The sequence below is a fragment of the Hordeum vulgare genome, chromosome 1H (genome assembly GCF_904849725.1).
Source record: "Hordeum vulgare subsp. vulgare chromosome 1H, MorexV3_pseudomolecules_assembly, whole genome shotgun sequence".
Classification (NCBI taxonomy): domain Eukaryota; kingdom Viridiplantae; phylum Streptophyta; class Magnoliopsida; order Poales; family Poaceae; genus Hordeum; species Hordeum vulgare.
The window spans coordinates 183354524-183365380 of record NC_058518.1 but is presented as its reverse complement, the minus strand read 5'-3'; positions in this window follow the sequence as shown (position 1 = coordinate 183365380).

Genomic DNA, 10857 nt, shown 5'->3' with positions numbered 1-10857 from the left:
CAACAACAGAAGATTGCAGGCGAACGACTCGTCGACTCAATCTACTGAGTCATAGGGGAAGTACAAGTGGGACACTCCTTTCACCAGAGCCATGAACTTAATAATGGTACACCCACCGGACCTGCGGCCGCAATATGGACTTGTGCACAGCGCCAGAGACGGTGCCACATGGAAGTACTATTATTCAAAGGGCCCCGAGGCCAAAAGACAAAGAAATAATTTCAGTCAAGTGACTATCAACGAGAAGGTGGCGCGGGCGATCGAAAAAGCAGGAGCAGATACCAAAGCTAAGGCAATCCGGGAAGCGGTAGCTGCTTGCAGAATTGATATGGCACCTACCTTTACAAGCTTGATTCTGAGTGTGGTGAGCTAGATGCAACAAAATCCAAACGCGGCACCAACTGATTTTCACATGCCCAGCTTCACCGGGAGATAATCAATGAAAACCGCACCCACACCCATACCTGATATGGTAACCGCACCCACACCTACTCCAGCACCTCCTCCCACACCCAACTCTCGCAGCAGCCCTATCTTCGTCTCTAGCTTGAATGTCGAACCGTCGACATTGGCTGAGCTCGATACCCTCACGATAAATACGTTTCGCACCCTCATTAACACAACTAATTAATTAATCTGCAGTTCCCATTATTTTTGGAACTCTCACACTGCACACGTACATGTCTTCGCAGGCCGACTCCACTTCGTGCACCCTCCTTTACCACATGAAGGGAAGGTTGGTGGATGTGGGGAAGGGTACTATAATGAAGCCCAAGTATCGGTTGCTCCACCGCTGAGAGATGCCTAATGACACATTAAGGGTCTCCGTGGAGAGTCTGAAAGTGGGCTATGAGGGTTTTTCTCGTCCCATACAAATCGGTGGAGAGGATGACGAGACGCCCACACAACTTGGCCAATGAAAATATTGTCCGATCGTGCGGCCGAAGAATCTTCTTCGTGTCGAGGTGGACGGGAGCACACTAACGGGAGATCAAGAAGGTTTTAACACAACCCCACCTACACAACTACAACCATCGTCTGTGTTGCTCGGTGAGATCAAAAAACACGAGGAAGGAGGGTCGACCATTCCGGCGGATAATAACATCGTCCCCATGGAAGATGATATGGATCATGACATGGGGGAGAATGACCCTCTCCAGTACCTCAATACCGCCTTTGATAATGAATTAATAATTCGTCAACCATATGAACATGAGATGCAAGGTGTACTAGATCTGGAACGTCCTCGGGAGTGCAAGAAGTCTTTGTTCATGCAATCCTCGTAGCACACGCCTCCAGATGCCGATTCCACCCATGCTCAACTACTTATTAGCCAGAGTCGTTCAATGCTAAGACCGACAACACTAGGAGCGGTGCTCAGGGAGGGTATAACAGACCGACCAGTACCTGAGCCCACCAAGAAGAAGCAGCGGAAGAGATCGACGAGAAAATGCAATAAAGTTGCCAACGTTGCTTCTAGCAGCCAGCCGCCTCTGCACACCAGGGTTGGCCATGTACCGATGAAACATGCGTCATTAATCCATGTCACGGGAAAGCCAATGGTACCAGCAGAAGCGCTAGCTGCCATAACAGGGTATCTCAGCAGACTCCATGACCATGTGTCATCGACAAAGAGAAGCCTCCTCGCCTCGGATGATCCAGGATACCCACTTTATATGGTTCATGTGCCGAGAAGTGGCATGTACGTACACATATGCCCCGCAGACCTATTCTTTCTACGATTTGATTACATCTTCCAGATGTTTCAAATGAGGAAACTCGATTTTACGTTCATCCGCCTGTATGCACTACACATGAACTACATAGTCAGGAGAGAGTAAATCACTGGTCTTGCAGTTGTTGACCCATACAACATGGATGAGAACTTCTTTTCAATCAACAAAGCCAACCATCAATATGCGAGGAAGTACATCGAAGAATTCTTGCTCATCAAGAAGGACAAAGAAACTATTCTCCTACCTTATCATCACAAGTAAGTTGGACGCAGATAGACACTATAACACATATATCCTTTCGAGCATTTCAATAATTAGTTTGCATGCATGGAGGCTAACTTGATCGTGTATTATGTGAAGTGGAGGGTGCCTTTCCGTTCTCATCATTCTTTACCCGTGTTTCTCCCACACTCTATATTTGGACCCGTCGAAGAACATAGAGAAGAAAGATTACACACACATCAAGTATGTTCTAGAGAAAACTCTCCTAGGCTTCAACATGCAGGGTGGCTACATCCAAGTCAAAAAAACAAATAAGTTCGGGCTATGTTTCGGCCATAAGACTGACTTATGTTGCATCCAGTGACCAGCAAGAAGTGATAATGATGGATTCTACGTCATCCATCTGATGATGGAGTGCACAATGGATGTGCATTCACTTTGCATGAAATATTCATCCAATAGCCATATCCAGAGATAGGTCGAAGCCTTTGGACCATGCCAGATAATCTACTTCGAAATGATTTCTACCGAGTCCAGCAACAAATTGTGTCCATCGTCATGAACGACGTCCTCGAGGAGAATGGGATGTTCTACGATGGCCCAATATCATGAGGTTATGTCCGAACCCACATAGCCCTATAGCGTCAGGACATGACACCTTTTACTAAGTCTCGGTGTGTCGTCCTAGATAATCGACTTCAAAATGATTTCTACCGGATCCAGAAGGAAATTGCATCCATCGTCATGAAAGACGTCCTCAAAGAGAATGGGACGTTCTGCGGCGGCCCAATATCATGAGCTGACGTCCGAACCGGCATACCCTACAGCGTCAGGACATGACGCCTTTTACTAAGCTTGGTGTGTCCTCTTGGATATGGACATATGGGAAGAGTGCACTTATTTTAGACAATGTGTTTGTTTAGTTGGTTGTTACTTTCTGTACGAAAAACTTTCAATGTCTGAGTATGACAAAACTATTAGATGTAAATGGTGCCACACTCTAGTTAATTAGTTTCGGTACAATGAATTTTGTTAATTATGTTTACTATATGTTGCTTCTATTTCATAACCGTTTCTCTTCACAGGACGACGTATCTTATGCTCCATATTATCATTGAAGTTGCTTGATGATATATGTGCATCTCTGACAGGTATATAGATCAACGATGACGAGGAAGTGGTATGCCGTGTATGTAGGGCATGCTCCGGGTGTGTACGCTGAGTGGCGAGAGTGACAGGCCCAAGTGTTTTGCTTCTCGGGTGGAAGCCACAAAGGGCTTGATAGCAGAATGGAAGCTGAAGCTAGTTACTTGAGATTCATAGCGCAACAGAGGATTCAGAACCGGCGCCGCAAAAACTACTACATAATCCCACTTTTTCTCATCGTGATTGCTCTTCTCTCGTATGTCATAGTTTAGGTAGATAATGAAACATGTGTGTGGGGTGACAATGTAAGAAACATCTGATAATTAACTTGTATCGCTATTTCGAGATGATGAGATTGACAACATTTGTGTTTGATAATAATGATATGTTGAGACTATATTGTATCACTCTGATAATAATGATGAGACATTCCTTTTTTCATATAGTTTAAATATATGTGTATGTTGTAATTGTATAAAACCTGAAAAATGAAAATACATGAGAATAGAAAATAAAAAAAATAGAAACAACATGGAGCTTTAGAGTACCCGCAGCGCTTCCTTACCAATAGCGTCATTCCCAAGGACATGCTAAAGAAAGCTAGCAGTACCGATGGGTAGAGGCGCGCTACTGGTAGTCGTAAGTAGCAATAGCGCTGGCTAAGAACCGCACTACTCCTAAAAGTTAGTTGTACCATCGTAGGAGTAACGCAGGCACCCATGATACTCCTAGCCCACAAACCGACGCTACTAGTAAGCTCTTCCCTAGTAGTGTGCATTGGAAAACCTCAACCTCGAGATAGCCCAAGATATCATCAAAATCATAGTACAAAATATGTTCGAGAAAGGTAAAACAAATTAGGCAAGACCGCCCAGTGGACGAGATCCCGATAGGAGCCTCGCATATCCCTTTCTCAGGGCACTACCATATGGGCAAGACGTGGGAACGCTGAAATCCGAGGTCACCACGGCAGCCGAACATCGCTCAGTTTGGACCAACACTCTTGAGGTGCATTGGCCCAGGGGCGGGGGGATGATTAGTTATCCACGGGGTGATCATGCCCTATGAACATTTTAGTTGTTATTAAGTAAATAATACCAATGTTGGGCCTTGCCGGAAGAGTTTTGTCCCAAACCAAAAATCAAGGGGGTCCTCATAACAATCCCAAGCATGTTAGGAGTGTTTAATATGGAACATAACACTCGTACACAAGTAACTAGGGACTAAGGTGGAACGAAACGCCAACCAAAAAGCCAAGCCTTCTACCTTTTACCAAGTATATATCTGCATTAAATTAAATAGCAATAATATTGTGGTATCCCAAGATCCATGTTGTCACATGGAAACAACTTGCACCTGCAACTAGCAACACTATAAGAATGGTTGAGCGAGCGGTAACATAGCCAAACAATGGTTTGCTGGGAAGGTGGAGGTTATAGTCCGATCATGGAGGTTGGGGGTGCTTGACATACAATTGGTGGGCAGCGATACATAGCGATAGAACAAGACAACTGGTATGGCAATGATGGTAGTGGTATCTAGGGAAATGCATCTTGCATGAGATCACGCTTGGAAGAACAATGAATCCATGAAGTAGACGAATCAACGTAGTCGAACGAATCCTCACACTCCGAACTGGTTCGGAACTCTAGCAAGGAGAAGCAAATCTAGAAACAAACAAACAACGCATGGTAAACACCACAAAGTATTCATGATATGATGCGCAATAAAGTATGATGCAGGTCCGGTTAAAATAGGCATGGCATGGCAAGATGCAACAATTAATCATTACAAATTAAGTGAAGTTCAATATGCAACGAGTTGCATATTGATGAAACTAGACATTCGAATCTTTTAGTTCACTCTCATTTATTTACATAACAATATTAAATGTTTCTAAACATGGCACAAGGTGAACCATAAGTAGACTACATATCTAGGAAAGTTTAAATGAGGCCGGTACAAGGAATAACAATTCCGAAAAGTCCCCATATGTAATTTTCGATTTTTGGTCCAGAGCTGCACTATAATTTTGTTAAACGAGAAAATAAAGTCCACCACGTGATTATACATGTTTTCCTAGTTAAATTGCATATGTGGATCATTTTAATCCAAGCTACGGTTATTTAGTTATGAGACAAACCGTTTTTCAAATGGCATAATGGAAATTAAATAAAAACAGCATGCTAAACAATTTTATCATGCATGCTAGTTGGATATTATTAATCTACACAAAATTATAATGATTTTTATATAGAAGATGTTTTAATATGAGGGACGTTTAATTAGATATTAACATTTTAAAATTGTACATGTATGTGTGAATCTGCATGCTCCATAAATGGAGAAAATCACAGAAACTAGTATCTTGTGTATGTGCTCGGAACCGACACTCTAGAAGATTCCCCTTTTTATTCCATTGTCTCTGTGTGGTGTATTTGTTTGTCGTATTCATCATCGCATCATGCGTATCATCCGCATTGCTTGGCCAACTCGGGTGAAGTTGGGAGATTTCTATGGGGCCACCGTACGCTGTGCTTATCCGTCATGTCGTGAGAACGAGATATGTGGCTCCTATCGGATTCATCGACACGTCAGGCAGCCTTGCTGGACTTGTTTTATCTTTCACGAAATATCTTGTATGAGGAATTCCGAGGATATTTTGGGCTATCTCAAGGTTGAGGTTTTCCAATAGGAACCCGAGGAGATCACGGGTTTTTGTGGTTGAGGTTATTCTGACGCAGCATGTGGTAGTTTGTGATGGACTAGTTGGAGCACCCATATAGGGTTAAAGTTTTGGAAATCCATGCCCGCGGGGATGTAGGAAATTTGTAAACTTTGTTTAACATCCGGTTCTAGATAACTTAAAGTAAACTTAATTATGATATGACAATTGTGTGCATAACCGTGACTGTCTCTTCTCGTGAGTTCTACATCCGGAAGAGGGCACTTTGGGGCTATGTATGATGTAAGTAGGTGTTCAGGATCATTCATTTGATGATCATTAGTTCACGCCCGTTATGCGTAGTTCATCCCTCTTTTATTCTTGTACTCATATGTTAGCCACCTCAAATAAATGCTTAGTCGCTTGCTGCAGTCTCACCACTTAACCATACCTTACCCATTAAGCTTTGCTAGTCTTGATACCTTTGGAAATGAAATTGCTATGTCCCTGTGGCTCACACATTACTACAACAACAGTTGCAGGTGGAGGTAAAATGGTACTTTGACATGAGCGCGATGATTGTGTTATTTGGTGTTCTTCTTCTTGTTCTTCATAGATCTACGATGGGTTCGAGGCCGGTAGATATGGATAGGAAGGATGGATGTCGTTCTTTTATCATTTGTTTTCGTCCGTAGTTGGACCTGCTCTTCTATATGGTGATTGAACATGTTATTGTATTCATGTGATCCTTATGTACCTTGTGGTGAGTGTAAGATAATTCCATATACTCATCTCTTCTATACATGTACTTGTAACGATATCCATTCTTGCGAAGTGACGAGATGTGCTTCTATCCCTGTCGAAGGCCGTGTGCCAAAATAAGGATAGGATCGCATATTGGGCATTACATCTTATATGTGGGCTGGATTGCAACAGCTTGCACCAGCCCACAGGTGGGAACAAGCCCAAGTGTACGTGTGTGTGCAAAACTAAAACACAACAGACAAAAATATAGGGGTGCATGGTAATGAATCCACGACCTTGTAGATGAGCATCTCGCTCCATTGCGAGTCGGGCTAGGAGGGGGGTTTTGGTAAGATGGGCTTCAACTTCCCAAGATATTATGGTGAGTGAAGTCTCACCTTGGGCTAGGATGGGCCTGTTGGTGTGGGGCTAGTGGCACTCGCGACCCACAAGGGCGCTCGAGCTAGGTGTAGGCTAAGTCAACACTTGGCGTGCGAGCTACAACTACTCTTTAGCGAAGAACAAAGGCAGCACCAACTTCTTGGTCTTGTAGAGACGACAATATGGGAGGTCCTAGCCATGGGATCAGCGCGAACCGATCGGAACGGGTAAGATCCCATGCGGGCACCATGGATCCAGCGAGGGATTGTGTAGTCTAGTCGTCTGGTGAATCTTGGCATTCATGGCGACTTCCATGGTTGGGTACGTGACACAAAAAAGGGGTAAATAGGGAGAGGGAGCTCAAGGAAGAAGAGAACACTCTGGAGAGGAAAACAAAGGGAAGGGAGAGGGAATCAGCAGGGCGGCCCATAGCCGACGTCGGTAAGGTTTTCGGGGCTCCTGGCTCACGCACCCATGGGAGCTTGGGCGTCCAACACTTGGTGAGGGAGGCGCTTGTGAGGGCTGTGGAGGTAGCTCTTGGTTGGGGTTGCGCTGCTGCTGGCAGCGGCCATGGCTAGGAGCTCCTAGATGTGTTGATTCCCTGGAGAGAGGGATTAGGGAGAGAAGAAAAGGAGTTGCATGGGGAGCAAGGAGAGGCGATGCCCTGACTATTCTTTGGCAGCTCGTCGGCTGGCCAGACATGAAGGGGCACTAACAGCGCGGTGCTCGAGGAGCTCGGGCACGACTGACAGGAGGCGATCGAACATCGTGATGACCCACAAGTATAGGGGTTCTATCATAGTCCTTTCAATAAGTAAGAGTATCGAACCCAACGAGGAACACAAGGAAATGACAAGTGGTTTTCACTAAGGTATTCTATGCAAGCACTGAAAATATCGGTAACAGATAGTTTTGTGATAAGGTAATTTGTAACGGGTAACAAGTAACAATTGTAACAAAGGTGCAGCAAGGTGGCCCAATCGTTTTTTAGCAAAGGAAAAGACTGATAAAGTCTTATATAAAGAAAAGCGTTCCCAAGGATACATGTGAATTTATGTCAAGCTAGTTTCATCATGCTCAAATGATTCGCGTTCGTCACTTTGATAATTTGATACGTGGGTGGACCGGTTCTTGAGTGTTGCCCTTACTTGGACAAACCTCCCACTTATAATTAACCTCTCTCGCAACCATCCGAAACTACAAAATAGGAATTAAGATAAATCTAACCATAGCATTAAACATATGGATCCAATTCAGCCCCTTACGAAGCAACACATAAACTAGGGTTTAAGCTTCTGTCACTCTAGGAACCCATCATCTACTTATTACTTCCCAGCGCCTTCCTCTAGGTCCAAATAATGGTGAAGTGTCATGTAGTCGATGTTCACATGACACTGCTAGAGGAGAGACAACATAAAACTTATCAAAATATCGAACGGATACCAAATTCACATGATTACTTATAACAAGACTTATCCCATGTCCTCAGGAACAAACGTAACTACTCACAAAGCATATTCATTTTCATGATCAGAGGAGTATTAAAAATCATTAAGGATCTCATATATATATGATCTTCCACCAAATAAACCAACTAGCATCAACTACAAGGAGTAATCAACACTACTAGCAACCCACAGGTACCAATCTGAGGTTTTGAGACAAAGATCGGATACAAGAGATAAACTAGGGTTTGGAGAGGAGATGGTGTTGAATATTTTGGTGGAGATTGACCCCCTCTCTATGACAGGATCATTGGTGATGATGATGGCTTCGATTTCACACTCCTGGAGGGAAGTTTCCCTCGCGGAATAGCTCCCCCGGAGCTCTAGATTGGTTCTGTGGAAGTTCCGCCTCGAGACGGCAGCGTCGCGTCCCGAAAGCTCTGGCATGATTTTTGTTCCAGGTCAAAACCCTTCATATAGCAAAATATGGGCACCGGAGGCCTACCAGGGGGCCCATAAGTTTGCAGGGCGAGGCTAGGAGGTAGGCCGCGCCCCTTGGTTTCTGGCTTCCTGGTGGGTCCCCTCCGCGACTTCTTTCGCCCATTATTTTTTACTAGCAAAAGTGCCCGGCGTTGCAACGGGACAAAAAAAATACCACACGTTTTTAATCTTTTTATAATTATTTTGATTTATTAAAATAATAAGCTAACTAACTAATATAGTCAGTCCTATTCTATTTTGTTGAGAAATCAACCCGTCCATTGTTAATTCCACCATGATGAGAAATTGAGCGGGACAAGCAAAGCAAAACAAAGAGACTACATGAATTGATCAATGGAGTGTTATCTTATTTCACTCATATGGTAGAGAATGTGGGATCAGATGACAAATTGAAGGTGGTGTTCCATTCTCTCTCTCTACAACAATGCAATCTTACATTCAATACATTCATTCATCAGCAAACAAATTTCCACAAAATAAAATTTCTTGCCCATGCTTGGCACACGATTGGAGGCATGGGGAGGGGATCTCACCAGATGATGAGTTCCTGCAGGAGGAGGGGATAAGATGAGGGGAGCAAGGGTTAGGCGCCTCTATCTGGCCATAAGGAGTCGCCGTTGCCGCGCCATAACCTCGGGGTTCCCCGTGTGAGCCATGGAGGCCCACCTCCACCTGCAATTACTTCACTCCGCCGCGCCTTATCCGCGCGCCGCCGTTGTTCTGCATCGAGCAGACCCATCATCGCAAGTCGCTGTAGCTGCGCGTTGATTTGATCCAGAAGCTGTGCTCGAGCGCCGAAATGAGGGCAGCAAGCGAGCAGAGGTACGACCGCGGAGGCGGGTGGGTTGAGATCGACAGCAGTGGTGATTGAGGTCGGCCGCCGCGGCGAGTGGTGTGGCAGCGGCCTGGGCACAGGCCAGGGTGGACCAGGGTTGACGCGATGCGCTCGAGCGCTGCAACGGGGGCAGTGAGCAGGGAGAGGTACAGCCGCGGAGGCGGGTGAGTTGAGATCGGCAGCGGTGGCGGTTGAGGTTGGCCGCGGTGGTGAGTAGTGTGGCGGCGGCCTGGGCACAGGCCAGGGTGGCCCAGGGTCGACGGAATAATTTTTGCAGCGAATCGTTTTTTTCCTTTTGCGTTGCAGATAAATGATGGAGCGCGGGTTGAATAACAAAAATTACAGGACCTATTTTGTAAAAATGCCATGGTGGGTTTTTCGACGGAAGCAATAGCCGCTTTATTATTAGGTATAGATATATTCAGAAACAATTCTCCATAAGTTTTCATGACTTTTTGAGCTATGTGGAATAGGTCTCTCAGATTTGCTCCTTTTCCAGTCTAGAATTCCAGCTACCAGCATTCTCCCTCTTCATGTAAATCTTGTAAACTAAGAGAGAAAAGGCATAAGTATTGTACCATAATGTGTAATAACAGCCCATAATACAATAAGTATTGATATAAAAGCATGATGCAAAATGGACGTATCAATTCCCCCAATCTTAGACCTCGCTTGTCCTCAAGCAAAAGACGAGATCAATAAATATGCCCACATGTTTAGATAGTCGATAAAATAAAATACAGACATGAGGGTATCATGATTATCTTTAGAACAGCAACACACATTGACATAGAACTTCTTATACTAGATTAACAATTTATTCACAAGGAAAAGTATGCATCAAGAACTCTATTGAGAATTAACAAACTATGATCTCGAGTCATTGAGGTAATTCCAATTTATCGCAACGTCGGAAAGAGTCAATATAAGAGCGTGTAAATCAAATTCACATACTCAATCATCTTATGGTCTTTCATAATTGCTAACGCTCACGTGGTACCTATGAGGTCAAAGATTCAATCGGACACGAAGAAAGATAGGGGATTATAGTTTTGCCTCCCGACTATTTACCTCAAGGGTAATGTCAACAATAATACCTCATGATCACCCACATCCGAGTGGATATATTTTTCTAGATCATTCCCCAACACATGACACTTGATAAAGGCGAAATAAAGGAAA